This window comes from Bubalus bubalis, chromosome 5, assembly GCF_019923935.1.
Source record: "Bubalus bubalis isolate 160015118507 breed Murrah chromosome 5, NDDB_SH_1, whole genome shotgun sequence".
NCBI classification, from domain to species: domain Eukaryota; kingdom Metazoa; phylum Chordata; class Mammalia; order Artiodactyla; family Bovidae; genus Bubalus; species Bubalus bubalis.
In genome coordinates this window covers 25240986-25264216 of record NC_059161.1, presented here as the reverse complement: position 1 = coordinate 25264216, position 23231 = coordinate 25240986, and the positions used below count along the sequence as shown (strand labels likewise).

The following is a 23231-nucleotide window of genomic DNA, read 5'->3' as shown; positions in this document are numbered from 1 at the left end:
GAAATGGAGTGGCCACCATGGTCAACAAAAGAGTCCGAAATACAGTACTTGGATGCAATCTCAAAAACGACAGAATGATCTCTGTTCATTTCCAAGGCAAACCATTCAATATCACAGTAATCCAAGTCTATGCCCCAACCAGTAACGCTGAAGAAGCTGAAGTTGAACGGTTCTATGAAGAACTACTAGACCTTTTAGAACTAACACCCAAAAAAGATGTCCTTTTCATTATAGGGGACTGGAATGCAAAAGTAGGAAGTCAAGAAACACCTGGAGTAACAGGCAAATTTGGCCTTGGAATACGGAATGAAGCAGGGCAAAGACTAATAGAGTTTTGCCAAGAAAATGCACTGGTCATAACAAACACACTCTTCCAACAACACAAGAGAAGACTCTATACGTGGACATCACCAGATGGTCAACACCGAAATCAGATTGATTATATTCTTTGCAGCCAAAGATGGAGAAGCTCTATACAGTCAGCAAAAACAAGACCAGGAGCTGACTGTGGCTCAGACCATGAGCTCCTTATTGCCAAATTCAGACTTAAATTGAAGAAAGTAGGGAAAACTACTAGACCATTCAGGTATGACCTAAATCAAATCCCTTATGATTATACCGTGGAAGTGAGAAATAGATTTAAGGGCCTAGATCTGATCGATAGAGTGCCTGATTAACTATGTAATGAGGTTCGTGACATTGTACAGGAGACAGGGATCAAGACCATCCCCATGGAAAAGAAATGCAAAAAAGCAAAATGGCTGTCTGGGGAGGCCTTACAAATAGCTGTGAAAAGAAGAGAAGTGAAAAGCAAAGGAGAAAAGGAAAGATATAAGCATCTGAATGCAGAGTTCCAAAGAATAGCAAGAAGAGATAAGAAAGCCTTCTTCAGCGATCAATGCAAAGAAATAGAGGAAAACAACAGAATGGGAAAGACTAGGGATCTCTTCAAGAACATCAGAGATACCAAAGGAACATTTCATGCAAAGATGAGCTCGATAAAGGACAGAAATGGTATGGACCTAACAGAAGCAGAAGATATTAAGAAGAGATGGCAAGAATACACAGAAGAACTGTACAAAAAAGATCTTCACGACCCAGAAAATCACGATGGTGTGATCACTCACCTAGAGCCAGACATCCTGGAATGTGAAGTCAAGTGGGCCTTAGAAAGCATCACTACGAACAAAGCTAGTGGAGGTGATGGAATTTCAGTTGAGCTATTCCAAATCCTGAAAGATGATGCTGTGAAAGTGCTGCACTCAATAGGCCAGCACATTTGGAAAACTCAGCAGTGGCCACAGGACTGGAAAAGGTCAGTTTTCATTCCAATCCCAAAGAAAGGCAATGCCAAAGAATGCTCAAACTACCGCACAATTGCACTCATCTCACACGCTAGTAAAGTAATGCTCAAAATTCTCCAAGCCAGGCTTCAGCAATACGTGAACCGTGAACTTCCTGATGTTCAAGCTGGTTTTAGAAAAGGCAGAGGAACCAGAGATCAAATTGCCAACATCCGCTGGATCATCAAAAAAGCAAGAGAGTTCCATAAAAACATCTATTTCTGCTTTATTGACTATGCCAAAGCCTTTGACTGTGTGGATCACAATAAACTGTGGACAATCCTGAAAGAGATGGGAATACCAGACCACCTGACCTGCCTCTTGAGAAATCTGTATGCAGGTCAGGAAGCAACAGTTAGAACTGGACATGGAACAACAGACTGGTTCCAAATAGGAAAAGGAGTTCGTCAAGGCTGTATATTGTCACCCTGTTTATTTAACTTATATGCAGAGTACATCATGAGAAACGCTGGACTGGAAGAAACACAAACTGGAATCAAGATTGCCGGGAGAAATATCAATAACCTCAGATATGCAGATGACACCACCCTATGGCAGAAAGTGAAGAGGAACTCAAAAGCCTCTTGATGAAAGTGAAAGTGGAGAGTGAAAAAGTTGGCTTAAAGCTCAACATTCAGAAAACCAAGATCATGGCATCTGGTCCCACCACTTCATGGGAAATAGATGGGGAAACAGTGGAAACAGTGTCAGACTTTATTTTTTGGGGCTCCAAAATCAGTGCAGATGGTGACTGCAGCCATGAAATTAAAAGACTCTTACTCCTTGGAAGGAAAGTTATGACCAACCTAGATAGAATGTTCAAAAGCAGAGACATTTCTTTGCCAACAAAGGTCCATCTAGTCAAGGCTATGGTTTTTCCTGTGGTCATGTATGGATGTGAGAGTTGGACTGTGAAGAAGGCTGAGCGCCGAAGAATTGATGCTTTTGTAACTGTGGTGTTGGAGAAGACTCTTGAGAGTCCCTTGGACTGCAAGGAGATCCAACCAGTCCATTCTGAAGGAGATCAGCCCTGGGATTTCTTTGGAGGGAATGATGCTGAAGCTGAAACTCCAGTACTTTGGCCACCTCATGCGAAGAGTTGACTCATTGGAAAAGACTCTGATGCTGGGAGGGATTGGGGGCAGGAGGAGAAGGGGACGACGGAGGATGAGATGGCTGGATGGCATCGCTGACTTGATGGACGTGAGTCTGAGTGAGCTCTGGGAGTTGGTGATGGACAGGGAGGCCTGGCTGTGCTGTGATTCATGGGGTCGCAAAGAGTCGGACACGACTGAGTGAGTGATCTGATCTGATCTGAACATTTAGGTAAGACTTCTGAGCAATGAACTAAAACATTGTTAGTATAGCAAGTAGAAAAGGGTATAATGTGACTTTGGAATTTAGTGTTGATTCTGGATCAATATGTGACAGCAGTTTCACTTGATTTTCTGGTATTTGCTTCCTGTAACATGTAACATTGTTTTCAAATTCAGTTCTAAGTTATTAAGATGGAGCAAAGGTAGTAGACATTTTGATACATTTCTTTCTCTAAGGCTTCCCTGATGGCTCAGTGATAGAAGAATCTGCCTGTAATGCAGGAGATGGGGGTCTGCGGGTTCAATCTCTGGGGCAGGAAGATCCCTTGGAGAAGGAAATGGCAACCACTGCAGTATTCTTGCCTGGGAAATCCCATGGACAGAAGGAGCCTCCAGGCTACACTCCATGGGGCTGCCAAAGGGTTAGACAAGACTTAGCGACAAGACAGCAACAACATACAACAGGGACCCTGACATAATGCATGAAAATAGCAAAATTATGTTTTATTATCATTTGACATTTACTTTGTACTTGACTCTACATAAAACTTAACTCTTATTGTACCCACATTACTAAAATTTTTAGCAAATGCTATGAAATCATTTAGTGCTTAAATGGGGGGAAAACAACAGAATGGGAAAGACTAGAAATCTCTTGAAGAAAATTAGAGATACCAAGGGAACATTTCATGCAAGATGGGCTCAATAAAGGACAGAAATGGTATGGACCTAACAGAAGCAGAAGATATTAAGAAGAGGTGAAAAGAGTACACAGAAAAACTGTGCAAAAAAGATCTTCACGACCAAGATAATCACGATGGTGTGATCACTCACCTAGAGCCAGACATCCTGGAATGTGAAGTCAAGGGGGCCTTAGGAAGCATCACTACGAACAAAGCTAGTGGAGGTGATGGAATTCCAGTTGAGCTATTTCAAATCCTGAAAGATGATGCTGTGAAAACCAATACAATATTGTAAAGTAAAAAAAATAATAATTAAAAAAAAAAAGTGCTGCACTGAATATGTCAGCAAATTTGGAAAACTCAGCAGTGGCCACAGGACTGGAAAAGGTCAGTTTTCATTCCAATACCAAAGAAAGGCAATGCCAAAGAATACTCAAACTACCGCACAATTGCACTCATCTCACACGCTAGTAAAGTAATGCTCAAAATTCTCCAAGCCAGGCTTTAGCAATACGTGAACTGTAAACTTCCAGATGTTCAAGCTGGTTTTAGAAAAGGCAGAGGAACCAGAGATCAAATTGCCAACATCCGCTGGATCATCAAAAAAGCAAGAGAGTTCCATAAAAACATCTATTTCTGCTTTATTGACTATGCCAAAGCCTTTGACTGTGTGGATCACAATAAACTGTGGACAATTCTGAAAGAGATGGGAATACCAGACCACCTGACCTGCCTCTTGAGAAATCTGTATGCAGGTCAGGAAGCAACAGTTAGAACTGGACATGGAACAACAGACTGGTTCCAAATAGGAAAAGGAGTTCGTCAAGGCTGTATATTGTCACCCTGTTTATTTAACTTATATGCAGAGTACATCATGAGAAACGCTGGACTGGAAGAAACACAAACTGGAATCAAGATTGCCGGGAGAAATATCAATAACCTCAGATATGCAGATGACACCACCCTTATGGCAGAAAGTGAAGAGGAACTCAAAAGCCTCTTGATGAAGTGAAAGTGGAGAGTGAAAAAGTTGGCTTAAAGCTCAACATTCAGAAAACGAAGATCATGGCATCTAGTCCCATCACTTCATGGGAAATAGATGGGGAAACAGTGGAAACAGTGTCAGACTTTATTTTTGGGCTCCAAAATCACTGCAGATGGTGATTGCAGCCATGAAATTAAAAGACGCTCCCTCCTTGGAAGGAAAGTTATGACCAACCTAGATAGCATATTCAAAAGCAGAGACATTACTTTGCCGACAAAGGTCCATCTAGTCAAGGCTATGGTTTTTCCAGTAGTCGTGTATGGATGTGAGAGTTGGACTGTGAAGAAGGCTGAGCACCAAAGAAATGATGCTTTTGAACTGTGGTGTTGGAGAAGACTCTTGAGAGTCCCTTGGACTACAAGGAGATCCAATCAGTCCATTCTAAAGGAGATCAGTCCTGGGTGTTCTTTGGAAGGAATGATGCTAAAGCTGAAACTCCCAATACTTTGGCCACCTCATGTGAAGAGTTGACTCATTGGAAAAGACTCTGATACTGGGAGGAATTGAGGGCAGCAGGAGAAGGGGATGACAGAGGATGAGATGGCTGGATGGCATCACCGACTCGATGGACCTAAGTTTGAGTGAACTCTGGGAGTTGGTGATGGACAGGGAGGCCTGGCATGCTGCAATTCATGGGGTCGCAAAGAGTTGGACATGACTGACCGACTGAAGTGAACTCAACTGAAGCACTAACTGATTTCAGAGCACTTCCTAAAAATCTTAGTAATGTGGGTACAGTAAGAGTAAGTTTGGAGACTTCCCTGGTGGTCCAGTGGCTAAGACATCTTGTTCTCAACACAGGGGCTCAGGTTCGGTCCCTGCCAGGGAACTAGATCCCACATGCTTTAACAAAGAGCCTGCATGCTACAGCTAAGACCCTGACCAGCCAAATAAATAAGTGATTTTTTTTAAAGAGTAAGTTTTATGTAGAGTCAAGTACAAAGTAAATGTCAGATTATAATAATTATAATTTTATCATTATTAAGTACTTAAATGAGTGCTCGGAGATCATTTTTCCAAAGATACTTTTTAAAGTATTTATATCAAACCTGCATAGTACATTTTATAATAAGCTGCATATGTAGATAGTATTGCCATAGTTGAGTGGTAATATTGTCCTTACCTAGCAATAAATTTTATAACTAACTTAATATGCTTCTGTGATTCAGAAAATAAGTTGTCATTTCTTTGTAGTGTTATGGCAGCATGATATTTTGTCAAGTAGCACAAAATGCATCTAGAATATGCACATTAATTCTTGTTTTTCCTGTCTAGTTTTCAAGTGTATCTTTCTGGACTTTAGTCCTGTCTCTAATTTGTGCCCTACTATGTTTAAAAAAAGGTTCTAAGAGAGCTGTCTCTTAACATTCTGTTTCTGATTCTTTTCATCAAATCTTTTTATTCAGTAAGAAATTGTACCCCAACCAGAAATGCATCCATACATGGGAAAACAACTTTTAGAATGTGCTGAATTTAATGAATAAGGTTTTGCTTATTCTTTATATAAGTTGAAGTTGGGGACCAGGACAACTCACAAACCCACAAACCATTGCTGCTTATCCAGTCTCTCCTTTTCAGCTTTTGTCTGTTCTCAGTTGTATTTTGAATGACTTCTGTCTTCCATGATTAATAAAATGCTTGGTAGAAGGGAATGGAGAGGATATTATCACGAACATTTAAAAATTCAGTGAAACATACTCAGAATCATCCCTCAGTGATTTCAGCAAGGCTTTAGTTTTGATTGCCTTTTTCACTATAAAGTATATTTTGGGTGTTTACCATAGTATCCCTAATATACTCTGCTGTTTACTGATGAGAAGTGCCCCAGGACACCTGCCTTCAAGAATAATACTGCTCTAGACAGTACAGCTGTCTAGAGCAGTATTATTAAAGTACACCTCGGGCTTTAATGTAAATATGAATCACCTGGGGAGCTCACCTGGAGCAAATTTTGATTCAGCAGAACTGGAACAGGGCTGAGATCTGCATTTCTAGCAAATTCCCTGGTGTTTCTACTGCTCCTGATCTAGAGATCATACCTTGAAAGTGTAGGTTATATGTGTATGTCCAGTGCTTCTTAATGCATGTACGAAGTGTCACAGGAATAGCTTGTTCTTAGGCAGAGGTTCTCAAACTTGAGCATGCGCCAGAATCTTGTGGGAGGATGTTTGCAAAAAGTTGGGCTCCGCCTCTCTGAGTTCATTTTGGTGGGGCTTTGTAGCCCAGAAATCTGCAATTTTCAAACCTTCTCAGATTTTGGTGCAGGTAGTTTAAGACCACACTTTGAGAAATAGTACTTTAAAATTTGAAGATGCTATGGAAATTCTCAAACCTTTCTGGAATGACAGCTTTTTAAGACAGAGATGCAACCAAAAGCCCATCTGAAAGGTGGGCTTAAAATGCCAATGTAGAATTTGGTTAATGAGGAAGCAGTGGTATGTTTTTGTATGTTTATCTGTCTAGCTGATTACCTCAGGCAGAAGGTTCTTAATTTATTATAGTACATCAGTGGTGAAGATCATAGCTTTCTTTACTTCCTACTCAGCCCTGAAAGTGAAAGTGAAGTCACTCAGTCGTGTTCGACTCATTGTGAACCCTTGGACTGTAGCCTACCAGGCTCCTCTGTCCATGAGATTTTCCAGGCAAGGGTACTGGAGTGGGTTGCCATTTCCTTCTCCAGGGGATCTTCCCAACCCAGGGATTGAACCCAGGCCTCCTGCATTGTAGGCAGACGCTTTACCATCTGAGCCACCAGGGAAGTTAGACTTAGCTCTAAAGGGGTCTTAAATTGGATAGTTGGTTAGAGGTAATAGGTGGGTGGGTAGGTATATTAAATGATGGTGAATGGTTGCCAGTATTCGTTTTGCTCCTGGATATTCTGACCAGGATATTTACTCTGTCTGGAGTACATTTATATCTCTAATTTTGCTATCATATATACCTAGTGTCACAAGTCTAGCCTGTTCTATATATAAAATATAGAATTAGTTTTCACGTTAAAAAATAGGAATTCAGATAACTAACGAGTTATTTGTAATTTTAGTTTAAGGCAGCAGTTAAAATTTAAAAGTATGTCACTCAAAGTGAATTTTTAAAAATGACATCGTTTCATAACTTTAAAATCAGTTCTTCATCTGTTCAAGTCTCTGTTTTAAGGAAGTGGGTGGTATTTATATAATACTTAATTGATTCTATATAGATTATTTAAAACAAAAGGGAGTTACACAGAGGTTGCAGAAACAGTGAGTGCCATTTAGAATACTCTGATCAGCAAACTGTGTAATGTTAACCAAAGTGATTTTGAAGGTTTATTTAGGATTAATCCATTATATGGTTAAATTTGTTATCTCATTTATTCCTTAATTTGCATGTGATTTTGCAATTCAGAAACCTTAAGCAAACAGAGGTGTACCCAACAATGAACTACAGGATGAATTGAAATAAAGCATATTGTAACCAAGACCAGCCCTGGACAGAAACGTGGGATGAGTGAGCCATGATTACATTTTTCCTCTTCTGCTCCTCTGTGCTAAAGAGCAAACTCCTTTGTGCCACTTCTGGATGGTTTTGTTCCACTGCCACAGTCTCCTCCGAGGTCTCTCCTGCCCTTGAGAATTTCAAGGTGTAGAGCAGAGGCAGTTTTGAAAACCGTCATGACCTAGTATAGTAAGTGCTGTGTGAGAAGGAGATCTATCACATAGAGTACTTTATGATCACAGAGATTAATTCTGCTTGAAGGGAAAGGGGAGAAAAAGATAGACAAATGTGAGCATATAAACTGCATGACCTTTTTGAGATACCTTTCTGTTGTGAATTTTCTGGTTTATTAATAACCTAAGAACTGTGCTTTACTATCCGTAGTATTCGTACCTCTTGACATGAAGGTCATAAATATTGGGGAGGAAAAACATCTACTAGTTTTTAAAGCAGAGCAAAAAAAATTTCATTGTATGTTAAGAAGTAATTTTATTGAAATTTGAGTACAAATTTTGCGTTAATATTCTCCAACGTGGGTCAGTTGTTAATGCATAGAAAGGCATTATACTTTTCTAGATAGTCCTTTGTATATTCCAGCAGCTCTGAGTTAAGAGGCATATGAATGGAGAAGTGTGAAACCTATTTAAATTCTATCACATTTTTAAGAGCAGTTGATTTCAAATTAAGATGAAATTGAGGATATTTTTTTGTATGAAAGTAGAAAGTGTGTGTTTTAGACCCATTGTCAAATTGTCTTCATCCTCACAACTAATATATTCCAAGTTTCTATAGGCGTAGCTCAAGTTAATCATAATAACATTACTCTGTGTTGTTTAGTTGTTAAGTCATGTCCAACTCTTTGTGACCCCATGAACTACAACATGCCAGGCTTCCCTGTCCTTCACTAACTCCTGGGGTTTGCTCAAACTCATGTCCATTGAGTTGGTGATGCTTTGTTATCCTCTACCACCCTCTTCTCTTTTTGCCTTCAGTCTTTCCCCAGGATCAGGGTCTTTTCCAATGAGTTGGCTCTTTGCATCAGTTGGCCAAAGTACTGGAGCTTCAGCTTCAGCATCAGTCCTCCAATGAATATTCAGGGTTGATTTCCTTTACGATTGACTGGTTTGATCTCCTTGCTGTCCACAGGACTCTCGAGAGTCTTCTCTAGCACCAAAGTTTGAAAGCATCAATTCTTCGGTGCTCAGCCTTCTTGATGGTCCAACTCTCACATCCATATGTGATTACTAGAAGAACCATAACTATACAGACCTTTGTTGGCAAAGTGATGTCTTTGCTTTTTAATACACTGTCTAGGTTTGTCATAGCTTTCCTTCCAAGAAACAAGCATCTTATAATTTCATGGCTGTAGTCACAATCTGCAGTGATTTTGGAGCCCAAGAAAATTAAGTCTGTCACTGTTTCCATTGTTTCCCCATCTATTTGCCATGAAGTGACGGGGGACCGGATGCCATGATCTTAGTTTTCTAATGTTGAGTTTTAAGCCAGCTTTTTCACTCTCCTCTTTCATCCTCATCAAGAGGCTTTTTAGTTCTTCACTTTCTGCTGTTAGGATGGTATCATCTGCATATCTGAGGTTATTGATATTTCTCCTGGCAATCTTGATTCCTGCTTGTGACTCATCCAGCCTGGCATTTTGCATGATGTACACTGCATATAAGTTAAATAAGCAGGGTGACAATATACATTACTGTAGCAAAGTATAGTTATAGGCATGTTTCTTATTAAAATGATGTTTGCAGTTTTACTATATTGTTGTATATAAATTAGGGAGAAGTTTTATATTGCTTAAAAGTAACTCAATTACAGTTTTGATGTTTTTTTAATACCTAGAGCTGTGCTGTCCAATACAATAGCCATTGGCCACATGTGGCTATTTAAATTTAAATTAATTGAAATTAAGTAAAATGTAAAATTCAGTTTTAAATGTTGAAAAACATTTCAGTTTCTCAATAATCACACATGGCTAGCAACTACTTGATCGAATAGCAAAGATACAGAATATTTCTGTCACTCTCTTAGATAGCATTGGTCTACACTTTTGAGTATATGCTGTGTGTGGAATTGTTAGGATATGCATATTGTATCAGGATTAGCTTCACTTTTGTTGTTTAGTCATTAAGTTGTGTCTGACTGTTTTGGGACCCCCTATGGTCTGTAGCCCACTAGGCTCCTCTATCCATGGGATTTTGTGGGCAAGAATACTAGAGTGAGTTGCCATTTTCTTCTCCAGGGAATCTTCCTGACCCATGGATCAAACTCACATCTCCTGCATTGGCAGGTAGATTCTTTACCACTGAGCCACTTGGGAAGCCAAGAGAGGATGGGAAATGTCTTTTAGCTGGGCAGCTATGTGTTTCTTTGAGAGGACTTGCTGTTGTCAAGTTCCTCAGAAGAACCAATGACAAATTAGGTTTAATATTTAGAAATTAATTTAAATGAATAATTTTTCTATGAATAAAACTCATTTGTAGTGTCTTCTAAACCCTAGCGGGGCAATAAGAAGCAAATATTACTTCATTTAACTGAGGCAGAGAGATCATTCAGACATCATAAATTTAATTAAATAATCCCTATTGTGCCTATTTTTTATGTTCCTAGAGTTCAGTACTGAGCTTTTTTTTTTAAAGTAATAGTTTATCAGATTATCTGGGAAATATTATTTTATTGAGTTAAGGCTTCAGTTGTGTGAGATTTTGCTCAGATATATAACCAGAACTGTCCAAATTAAACTTTTTTGAGGTTATTGAAATGAGCAAATTAATCAGAGATGATCATTTTCAGAAGAATAGTATTCTTCATTTTATAATTTAATATTTTCTAAGATTTTGTCTATGTTTGTTAATAGGTAGTATAATATACAGTTGATTTCACTGAAAAATGAAAAGTTGCCAGTAATATTTTCACTATTTATTGTTTTTCTTTATGTATTTTGTGCTGTTGGAATCAAAATTTTCTTTTTGCCTTTTTCTTAATTTTTCTTTGTTTCACTATTACTGGTGCTTTCAGTAATTCACTTTTTAAATGTCTATCTGCAGCGTCAGGAAATTTAGAAAAGAGTATGAGAAAATATCATAGTGAAGAGAGCACATTCAACTGCCATTCTGCTTTTTGATCACTGGTTCTTGCATGACAGATCTTGATCACCACTATTCTTGTCATTCCTTCGGGGCTAGTGTTGTTCCATGTCTCGTGGGGGATGTAGAAACAGACCAGAGTCATCTTAGAACATGCCGTAGGCTTGTGTTTTAAGTCAAATGTAGTTCCTTAGTGCTACGCAATTAAATATTTAATTGTATTCTTAAGGGCTTTTTTTGTTTTTGTTTTTAAACAGAGGCATTAAAAGACTACATTATCAGAAGGAGATAGACATAAAATAGCTATGACTTATACTGTAAAAATGGGCTTCCCTAGTGGCTCAGATGGTAAAGAATATGCCTGCAATACAGGAGACCTGGTTTTAGTCACTGGGTTGGGAAGATCCGCTGGAGGAGGGCATGGCAACGCACTCCAGTATGCTTGCTTGGAAAATCCCCATGGACAGAGGGACCTGGCAGGCTACAGTCCACGGGGTCGCAAAGAGTTGGACACGACTGAGTGACTAAGCACTGCACAGCATATGGCTTGGTTTATGTCCAGTCATTGGTTTCTTCCTCTTGGCATACTATGTACTACTGAACCTTTTACTATGTCTTCTCAACCTTATTTTTAAAAATATTTTGCTGTTTGAAACTAGGTTTATCAAAAGAATCATTTACATTTGCACCAGCCCACTTCTGTAAGAGCTGCAACCTGGCTCCTGCCACCAGCACTTGGCTGAATGCTCATTTGAAGTTCACCAATCATCCACTAATTAAAACTCCAGTGACTTCTCTGTCTTTGCATTCCTTTATCTCTGCAACATTTTAATAATTTTTGACCATTCTCTCCTTGGAATTTTCCATTCCCATTGCATCCCATTGAGTGTTCTTCACTCCATCCTATTGAGACTTGTTACACATGTCTTTCTCTTTCTTTTTTTTAAAATCTTCCTTCTGTTTAGTCACACAAAGCCACCACCTGAAATAGCCCCCATTCTCCTCTCTACCTGTTCTGTGGATCTTACCTGTGCTTTCAGACCTACTTTATATTTCATTCTCCCTTAAGCTTTTAAAAGTGTTCTTTCTCATTTCTGTAGTCACCTAGTTACTACTTAGAGTACTCTTAGGATGCATTTTTTCCCCTTGACAGTGTGATATTTGTGTGTGTACAAATTTTTAAATCTACCCTAGCAGATAAAAATCGCAGAAGTATAAAGGCCACCACTGCAACTTCCTCAATGCTGTGTTAAATATTCATTGAGTGTGCTGTGGTAGGCAGAGTAATGACTCCCCAGTCATTCTGAATTCCCAGAACCTCTGAATATGTTGGGTTACATGGCAAAGGAGAGTTAAGGTAACAGATGAAATTAAAGTTGTAATCAGTTAACTTTAAAATACAGAGCGATTATCCTGGATTATACTAGTGGGCTCAATATAATCATAAGAGTCCTTAAAAATGCAAAAGGGAGGCAGCAAAGAGATTTAGAGTGATGCAGACTTGATTAACCCTTAATTTAAAGATGGAGGAAGAGAGCCAAAAGCAAGGGATGTGAATGGCCCTTTAAAAATCAGGAAAACAGATTTCTCTTCTTGGAGACTCCAGCAGGAATTCAGTCCTGTCAGCCCTTGATTTCATCCCAGGGAGACCTGTGTCAGATTTACCTACTGAACTGTAAGATGTACATATTATGAAAATTCAGAGGCAGTGGGATAAGAAAAATGGGAAAATAAGTAAAACAGTTATTTGAAGACTTAATTCCTTCTCAGAGAGTTTATCAATTTGACAATAATTACTTTTTGATTGTTTTTCAAAGGAATTGTGTGTAAGGTCATCCTAAGATAAAGAGCCCTTATATGAAGTATTGATTTCCTTTTATTTGGGCTTTATAATTTGAAAAAGAAAACAGACCCTTGCCCCTTGAATGGGGCAGCTGATAATAGAAGCTGTAAAATGACAAAACTAAAACAACTTAGTAATAAATTTGATGTCCTTTGTTGAAGGGAGAACGATCCCTTCAAAATGAGTACAATGTCTTACAAACAGTAGATCTTTGTTCTGGAAGGATTTGGGGCAAAAGCAAGTTTTATAGAGGCAAGTCAGAAGTAGGGCATGATTGACTAAGAGGTCAGGGACTTCCTTATTAGGCAAGCAGGTCCTAGTTTCTAGGGTAAGGTAAGTTAGCTAAAGCTGAGTTGGCGGATTGCAATTAGTGTATGTTAGATTTCCTTGACAGTGAGGTGTTTCCTGTACGTGTATGCTGACTTAAGTTTAGACATGTGATGAGGACTGGGCCAATGGGTGGCCTCCATTTTGAGGGTCCTGATATATGCATTAACTTTGTCAGAGTTCAGTAAATTTTAATTGAATGAATGACTAAGTAGAATTGAGGAGTGAAGGGAGAATGTTTTCATTACATTTACCTGAGAAGTGAAGTACTTTTAGTTTCTCAAAAGCCCTGCCTTCTACCTCCCTACCCTACCCTATGCCTCTCCTCTCTTATATAGATAATTTTTCCTTTATTGGAGCCTTCTTCCTCTTTCCCTTTGAATAAGTCCTAGTGACCCTTAAAGTCCTACTTTACGTGTGAAAACTTTTTAGGAGGGGTCCTAAATTCCTTCACCACTGTTTACCCCTCCTGCTCTTCCATACTGGTCAGGTGTTGGGCAGATGAACCTGCTCTGCGGCCCCACTGCATCTTGTACTTCCAGCTTAGCCTTAATTCACTGCAATATTATTACTCATTTAATTCTTTCTCATTGTCATTGTCAGAGACTGTCTTTTTTTTTTTTTTTCTCACTGTTGAATTCCCAGAGCCTGGCATAATGTGTATTTGAGAAATATTTATTGAATGACATGCGTGAAATATAGTAACAATCTCAAATGTGCCCAAAATAGCACACATAATAAGTGTATAAAGTATCATTTTCAAGTTTATTTACTTATCTGTTGAAGTTCATAACCCACTGAACATTAAACTTAATAATAATTTTATAGGCAGAATGCAGTCTATAGCAATAAAATCTACTTTTATTTTTAAATATGACATTGAAATCTATTCAGACTTCAGACTTGACATTTAATCTCAAAGCCTGATCTATTTCATCTTTATATTTGAATTTAAGTATTTCTTGGAAGTTACCATTTTGCACTTAGTCATTCTTTTTTAAGAAATAATTTTATTTTTCTGTGACTTTTTCCCACTGGAGTCTAGCATTTTTAAGAGCATATATTTAGAATATTGCTTGTGTATAAGAATTTTTAGAGAAAAAATGGCATTGATCTGTTTCTTGCCTTTTGAAAATAATACTCTGTTGGAGGCTTAGAAGGGTTTAGGTCAAATTAAGTGGACTTATGTCTGCTGATGCTCTCCTGCAGATAAAGCCACAGCCACCTTCAGCTGGGTTGCTTTTGTGTTGATGTACTGTTTTTCCCTTGGGCCAGTGGATGCTGTTCTTGTAAGATAAGAATGTGATAGGAAAGGAAATTCGCTCTGTGTTGTTCCTATTTAAAGCACTGTGGAACTGGCTGGTAGACTGTGACACAGTTCATTTAATCTTCTGTTGAAGTATTATTGTTGTTTTCCTGGAGGAAAAAGTACCTCTGAGATAATTTCTACCAAGTAGTTATAATTTGCAAGAGATTGTATGGTTTTTTTGCGTGATATGAAATGATTCTCTAGAGATTTGGGCTTGTTTGTATAAGGTTTTAGAATCTTAACTTCTCGATTGTTTCAATTCCAGTTTAAATGATTAAAGTTAATAAAGCTAATTTTTCCCTCTGTTTTCCTTTAAAATTTCCCTCTGAAATTTTAAGTTGGCCATTAGAAAGAATTCCTAGCAGCCAAAATCTTTGGTCTTTTATGATGCCATTTTAAACTACTGTTAGAAGATATGCGTTGCCAGAGGAAGTTGCTCACTTCTGCGAAGCCCATGGGACTCTCCAGCATGAGTTGTAAGGTTGTGGTGAGTGTTTGCCCGAGTCTTTGAAACTCAGTCTTTCCACCCTGTGAGTGTTTGGTGAAAACTGGTTTCCCTCTGAAATGTATGCCATGAAATGTCATCGTTCCAGTTTACCTTCTTTCAATGTCGCAAACTCATGGGATGGAAATATGAAAGTTGGTCTAGTTCCCAGGGCGATGTGAAGAATCTTTTGGGGCTATTAAAAGTATATATTTGTTCCAAGTATTCCCTTGTTCCTGTCCTTCCAGGCCTTCCCCCATCAGTCCATGGAACCATTTACATGCATTGTTTATTTCAGGATGAGGCTAGATGCAGCCTCAATAAAGGAATCATTTGCTCAGCTTTGAGTTTTATTTTCAATAAATTATGTTCTTAATGTGAAATACATGTATGATAGCAAAATCCAAAAGGTACAAAAGGATATCAGATCAGATCAGATCAGTCGCTCAGTCATGTCCGACTCTTTGCGACCCCATGAATCGCAGCACGCCAGGCCTCCCTGTCCATCACCAACTCCCGGAGTTCACCCAGACTCACGTCCATTGAGTCAGTGATGCCATCCAGCCATCTCATCTTCTGTCGTCCCCTGCTCCTCCTGCTCCCAATCCCTCCCAGCATCAGAGTCGTTTCCAGTGAGTCAACTCTTCACATGAGGTGGCCAAAGTACTGGAGTTTCAGCTTTAGCATCATTCCCTCCAAAGAAATCCCAGGGCTGATCTCCTTCAGAATGGACTGGTTGGATCTCCTTGCAGTCTAAGGGACTCTCAAGAGTCTTCTCCAACACCACAGTTCAAAAGAATCAATTCTTCGGCGCTCAGCCTTCTTCACAGTCCAACTCTCACATCCATACATGACCACAGGAAAAACCATAGCCTTGACTAGATGAACCTTTGTTGGCAAAGTAATGTCTCTGCTTTTGAACATGCTATCTAGGTTGGTCATAACTTTCCTTCCAAGGAGGGAGTGTCTTTTAATTTCATGGCTTCAGTCACCATCTGCAGTGATTTTGGAGCCCAAAAAAATAAAGTCTGACACTGTTTCCACTGTATCCCCATCTATTTCCCATGAAGTGATGGGACCAGATGCCATGATCTTCGTTTTCTGAATGTTGAGCTTTAAGCCAACTTTTTCACTCTCCACTTTCACTTCATCAAGAGGCTTTTGAGTTCCTCTTCACTTTCTGCCATAAGGGTGGTGTCATCTGCATATCTGAGGTTATTGATATTTCTCCCGGCAATCTTGATTCCAGTTTGTGTTTCTTCCAGTCCAGCGTTTCTCATGATGTACTCTGCATATAAGTTAAATAAACAGGGTGACAATATACAGCCTTGACGAACTCCTTTTCCTATTTGGAACCAGTCTGTTGTTCCATGTCCAGTTCTAACTGTTGCTTCCTGACCTGCATACAGATTTCTCAAGAGGCAGGTCAGGTGGTCTGGTATTCCCATCTCTTTCAGAATTGTCCACAGTTTATTGTGATCCACACAGTCAAAGGCTTTGGCATAGTCAATAAAGCAGAAATAGATGTTTTTATGGAACTCTCTTGCTTTTTTGATGATCCAGCGGATGTTGGCAATTTGATCTCTGGTTCCTCTGCCTTTTCTAAAACCAGCTTGAACATCTGGAAGTTTACAGTTCACGTATTGCTAAAGCCTGGCTTGGAGAATTTTGAGCATTACTTTACTAGCGTGTGAGATGAGTGCAATTGTGCGGTAGTTTGAGTATTCTTTGGCATTGCCTTTCTTTGGTATTGGAATGAAAACTGACCTTTTCCAGTCCTGTGGCCACTGCTGAGTTTTCCAAATGTGCTGGCATATTGAGTGCAGCACTTTCACAGCATCATCTTTCAGGATTTGGAATAGCTCAACTGAAATTCCATCACCTCCACTAACTTTGTTCGTAGTGATGCTTTCTAAGGCCCACTTGACTTCACATTCCAGGATGTCTGGCTCTAGGTCAGTGATCACACCATCATGATTATCTGGGTCGTGAAGATCTTTTTTGTACAGTTCTTCTGTGTATTCTTGCCATCTCTTCTTAATATCTTCTGCTTCTGTTAGGTCCATACCATTTCTGTCCTTTATCGAGCTCATCTTTGCATGAAATGTTCCTTTGGTATCTCTGATGTTCTTGAAGAGATCCCTAGTCTTTCCCATTCTGTTGTTTTCCTCTATTTCTTTGCATTGATCGCTGAAGAAGGCTTTCTTATCTCTTCTTGCTATTCTTTGGAACTCTGCATTCAGATGCTTATATCTTTCCTTTTCTCCTTTGCTTTTCGCTTCTCTTCTTTTCACAGCTATTTGTAAGGCCTCCTCAGACAGCCATTTTGCTTTTTTACATTTCTTTTATACAAAAGGATATAAGTTTATATAAATCCTCTTCCCCTACTTTCTCCCTAACTGGCCTCCACCCTTTCTCTCCCATTCAGTTTTGTATACACAAAAGGTACATAGTTTACACTCTTGTACACCTAGATTTTTTCACATAATATCTCTTGCTGCCGTTCCATATCAGTATGTATGAAACTACTTCATTCTTACCAGCTATAGTAGCCATATCCAATTGGTCGACAGTTCAATTCCTAATCTTCTGCTTTTACAAATAATGCTACAGTGAATAATTCTGACCATACATCATTTTACATATATATCAGTTTATCAGTATGATAAATTCTTAGGCTAATTACTGGATCAAAGTTCAATGTTTTGAATTTTAAATTAATTTTTGTATGTATACCAAGTCAGGATATTCTGGATTTTATGAGAGAAATAACGATGTTAAATTCTAGAAACTCTAGTGTATAAAGACAAAATTTGAAAATGTATACATAATTTAGCTATAAGCGTATATGTATACACATATATATGGTATATAAAGGATTTAGGATGATGTATTTGTAGAAGGAAATGGCATCCCACTCCAGTATTCTTGTCTGGAGAATCCCATGGGCAGAGGAGCCTGGTGGGGTCCATGGGGTCACCAGAGAGTTGGACACGACTGAGCGATTAAACAACAAAATAGGCAATTTCTGCCAGACCAGAAGAAGAAATCTTTTCCAGGGCAAAGAATAGCCATAGTGTATTCATTCCCCTACCTACCTTTTCAGAGGCTGAAAGTCACAGTAGAAGATACGGAGATATGATGATGATGATAAGAATAATCTGTTGTCTTCAGGAGAGAATCTAAGAACAGCAAGATTGCCTGAAAAAACTGACTCTCTAGTAATAGAGAAATTCTAAGAGTGCTGGTCAGCTGGCCAAAGCCTTTAAACAGAAAGCCTGGATGCTGCAGAGTATCTGGACCTCAAAACCAGAGGGTCTCAAGCCCATAGGCTATAGCAGTATTCAAGGGTGTAAGCCAAAAATTGGCCAGATCTCACTAGACACAAGCATAGGACACACAGTGATTAGGTAGAATGGCAGATGTCTAAGGGGAAGCCAGTCAGTTGCCTGAGCTACATACAGCACATGAATTACCATGCCATAAGATAATTCAATCTCCTCCTTTTAACTAGCTGCCATCCCAAGAAAGAAAAGAGGGTTGGGGAAATTCCTTAAAGAGGTTGAACTTGTAATTGAATGACACAAGAAAGTTAAGGAACGTCTAAGTAGAATTTGAAGTTAGAGTTCACCCTCAACCAAGGACGTTGCATTGGGTCACTCCTTGCATTTTTGTCTTCAGCCCTTGCTTAACACCACTGTACATTATGTAAATTGTTTGTCTTCTTGTGCTCCCTTCCTCCTACCCCTTTGATCCATTGGTTTTCTGGGCTCTCTGTGTTGTATGAATTCTCTTTCCCTCCTTTTATAACCTGGAGGCTTCCTGGTGCACTGCTTTCTGGTTCTCTGAGCCTGTTTTTTATGCACCCTCCCCCTCTTGCCCTTTTGTCATTGGCAGCTTCTTGCAGATTCCCTTGCTCTTTTTTTCTCTCTCTTTCAGTCCGACAAAGACTTGCTTATAAAGATCAGCAGCCTTGTCATTTGAACAGAAGATTCCAAGAACCCTCTGTAGGTTGGCTGTTGATTTGCTTGACTGAAAAAACTGATTAGCCACTTCATCTCTGGTTGAGTATCTCTATTAATGTCAGAGAGTTGCACATTACATTATTAGTGAAAGTGAAGTCCCTCAGTCGTGTCTGACTCTTTTGCCACCCCATGGACTGTAGCCTACCAGGCTCCTCTGTCCATGGGATTTTCCAGACAATAGTACTGGAGTGGATTGCTATTTCCTTCTCCAGGGGATCTTCCCGACTCAGGGATGGAACCCAGGTCTCCCTCATTGTAGACAGACACTTTACCATCTGAGCCACCAGGGAAGTCAGCTCTGGCCTATACATTAATTTCATTTCTGATATCTGTCTCAGAGGCTATAACTACACAGTGGTCATTGCAGTATCTCCCAGAAGGGAAAATAAAATCCCTGAAAGCATGTTACCTTACAGGCTTGATTTATTTCAAGTGCCTGTAAGTTTTATGGATAAGTTACTCTTATCACATTTGGAAAGCTAGTTTTATATTTTTATTCCTTACCTTTAAAGTTCTAAACCATGCTTAGTAAAGATGGCATAATTTAGCCCATTTTGTTTATTTAGCTTTGAACTAATTAATTTGTATTCTTTGTTTTGTATTGAAATATGGTAATTGAGCAAGTGAGAGTATAATGATTCAGCTAAGAAAGGGTGAGGTTATGTATGAATTTACATAGAAACCTATTTATAGGAATATGTGTACTTTTAGGGCTTACCTGGTAGCTCAGATGGTAAAGAATCTGCTTACAGTTTGGGAGACCTGGGTTTGATTCCTGGGTTGGGAAGATCCCATGGAGAAGGGAATGGCAACCCACTCCCGTATTCTTGCCTGGAGAATCCCATGGACAGAAGAGCCTGGTGGACTACACTCTATGGGGCCCCAAAGAGTCAGACACAACTCAGTGACTTTAACTTCACATGTAATAGTCACATGATGTTGGTTGGGTATATCATTTATAAAGAGAGCTTATTTAAATCAAATATATTTTATAATCTTTCTTTTAATAATTTCCTGATATCATGGTATAGACTCTAGTAAATCTGATCAGTAGGTCAAGAGTAATTGATCCTATGGATATGAAGAATAAGCATTTTAACAGAAACAAAATTTTAATTGTGACTATTTAGCATTGGTTTCTCCTCATAGAGGCTAAGAATTGGCTCTTTGATCTCTATTATCTTATCCCAGACCATGAAATAAATTTGATATAATGTTTTTAATTGATGTCTATATATTTTATCACTTCAAGAAGTCTCTCAGTATGAGTTGATGATGTGCTATAGATTTTTATTGCAGCAAGAGTGTTTCTTTATATTCTGAATTCCTTTTGGGCAGTATTAGGAATTCATAAATGGAATGTGTTTTCTACACATTAATAAGTTGTAATTATTCACTCAGAGTTGTTTTTCTTTCAATCTTATGAAAGGCCAAAATATCACAATACAACATGCAGAGTAGAACTGGGAAAAAATTAAAAATGAGTTCCTTTATGTAAGATCAATTATCACATATACCACATTATGATCCAGGAAATGGCTTAGATTAGAATGTAGTTCATATATTCTTGATGAAATCTTACAGCACATAGAAACTCAAGTTTAAAAACCTGGTTATATTTTTATGGGAATCAATATTTTTTTTTTTTTTTGGGGAATCAATATTAAAAAGGAATAGCATAGTATAATCATTATAATCATCAAAGGTTTTAAAATTAGTGTACACAGTTGGTATGACTTAGAACATTCAGGGATGCTAGAGGTATATATTAGTATAAGAAAGAGTACCATGTGAGTGATTGCTTTGTTAGTTATTTGTATGAGGTCAGTTGTTCAGTTGCTAAAGTCAGGTCCAACTCTTTGCAGCCCCATGAACTGCAGAACGCCAGGCTTCCCTGTCCTTCACTGTCTCCTGGGAGTTTGCTCAAACTCATGTCCATTGAGTCAGTGATGCCATGCACCCCCTTCTCCTCTTGCCCTCAGTCTTTCCCAGCAACAGGGCCTTTTGAAGTGAGTTGGCTCTTCACATCAGGTGGCCAAAGTTTTGGAGCATCAGATCTTCCAGTGAATATTCAGGGTTGATTTCCTTTAGAATTGACTGGTTTCATCTCCTCGCTGTCCAAGGGACTCGCAAGAGTCTTCTCCAACACCACTGTTTGAAAACATCAATTCTTTGGGGCTCAGCCTTCCTTATGGTCAGTACTTACATAATTATAAGTGGTGAGATTATTTTCTCTTACACAGAATTAGAAAGCTTATAGGTATCGAGATACATGTATTCTTTTGTGGGTTTTGGCGTCAAACATACTTTGGCTTGAGAGTTCCAGCTCCAATCACCGTGACTTTGGGCTACCACTCTGAGTCTTAGTGTCCTTGGCTCTAACGGCAGTAATTACTTCATCTAATTCTTGTGAAGATGAAATGATAACGTTTACATGAAGAGTTTAACACAGTGCCTGGCACATATTGAGACTCAGTAAATGGTAGCTGCTCCTAGCAGTAGGGGGCAGCAGTGACAGTTTTGTTTAGTATAAGAAATTAAAAGCTGAAACATGTATTACCTGTCAGTTTATTGGCTTTCTCTGTCTTTTAAATCTCTATTCCTAAAACTTTTTTAAAGTTTATGTATTTAATACAAAATTTTAGACCCTTATAACTTCTATACTGTTTAGAGTTACAGTCGTATAATTACAAAATTTTGTAGCTGGAAGGAAGTTTTAGGATCTTTTAGTCCAAACCTCTTATTTTACAAGTGAGAAAATGATGTCCAGAGAGGTTAAGTGATTTACCCAGTGTAAATAGGTTGTGGTAAGTTTCCTTATAAGTGGAACAGTGTTCATTTTACTATTACTTCCTGATGCTTATGTACCATTCAGTTCAGGTATTAGTGGGTTCTGTTACTATGGCTGACTCATTTGAACCCTTACTGTGTACTGCATACTATACTAAATGCCCAGATACAAAGATGAGGAATATAGAGTTCTAATATGCAAACATTCATAGAGAAAGGAACTGATAGACAGTCAGGACAATGTGGTAAGTATTATGAAAGTGAGGTGCCGTAAGTGCACTTAAAGAGGAAGGAGAGAAACTTAGGTGCATAAAGTACCTGTGGGACAGGTAGCTCACATGCATTGTCACTTAATGATCACATAACCTTCTGATGCGGGTATTACTATCCATAGTTTTGTTTCTTGGCAAAGTACAGTCTCTGGTTGAGAAGGAGCTAGGAGGTACAATAGCTCTGAATCCCAGTGAAAAAACTCAGTGTTAATCAAGACTTGGGACTTCTATAAAAGATTTGCTCAGTATGGTGTTGTGGTTAAATGGGAGTGATGAATCTTTGTGATGTCACATTTTTTATTTGCAGCTAAAATTAAATACCAAGTTGCTTTTTCCTAATTTGTTTTCTATAAGCCTGTTGCCATAATTGAATGGAAGACATGCCTGACTTCTTAGAAGAGCAACTTTGGGAAAGACACAGAAGCTTCTGTGTCCTTTTGAGATTCTACATTTTCTAAACTGCTTGGTCTTTTCACCTTATTACTTATTTTTCTCCCTATACCTCCATTAAAATTTTTTTAGTTGCTCTTTGGATGGGTACATAAGGCACTATGAGACGATTTAGTTATTCAGTGTCAACTGTAAGTAGTCATTATTGTTGATTATTTAAAATAAAAACTTTGGGGAGAGCAACTATATACTAACAATTAGGATACTTACTTAAAGTATTTCTATTGCATAATAATTTCTTTTTTGTAGGTGTTTCTAAAACACGTGGTTGCTCTGATTTCCAAGAAGATTTTCAGCAGCAAAAAAAACACATCGATTTAGAAAATATTTATTATATATGCCCCCTTTTTGAGGAGCATACCATTTGGAATTCTTAGAATATCTAATAATTTTTTCTTAACTTAATTTTGAGCAATAATGGAGCAGTTTAGAAAATATTCTAAGTTTTTCTTAATCTAAAATTCTGCTATTTCACTGGAACACTGATTACCTTTGAGTACTATTAATTGATATAAAGATGTGTTTCATGTACAGAAACTGAAAATTATAAGTAGAAAATTATGTTGGTAAAAATGTGCCTCAAAACTTGCTACTTTTCATAATTATTGAAATGTAATTTCAAATAAGTTTCATCATACAGTGAACTTTTTATAAATGAGGTACATAGAAAAGTTCATGTAATTAATATAAGCAGCTAAAATGCCACACAGAATATTAGCAACTGGACTTACACAGTGAGGAAATTGAAGGATTCCTCTCTGGGAAACTGACC

General features: G+C 38.5%; 1 protein-coding gene and 1 non-coding gene across 4 annotated transcripts in view; one reads left to right on the top strand and one right to left on the bottom strand.

The window, feature by feature from the left end:
- Positions 1–23231, top strand: part of RABGAP1L (RAB GTPase activating protein 1 like) — a 736110-nt gene that overhangs the window by 294216 nt on the left and 418663 nt on the right. The window lies entirely within an intron of this gene.
- TRNAC-ACA lies at positions 7074–7145 on the bottom strand. Its single transcript has one exon. It is a non-coding gene; the product is annotated as a tRNA-Cys (tRNA).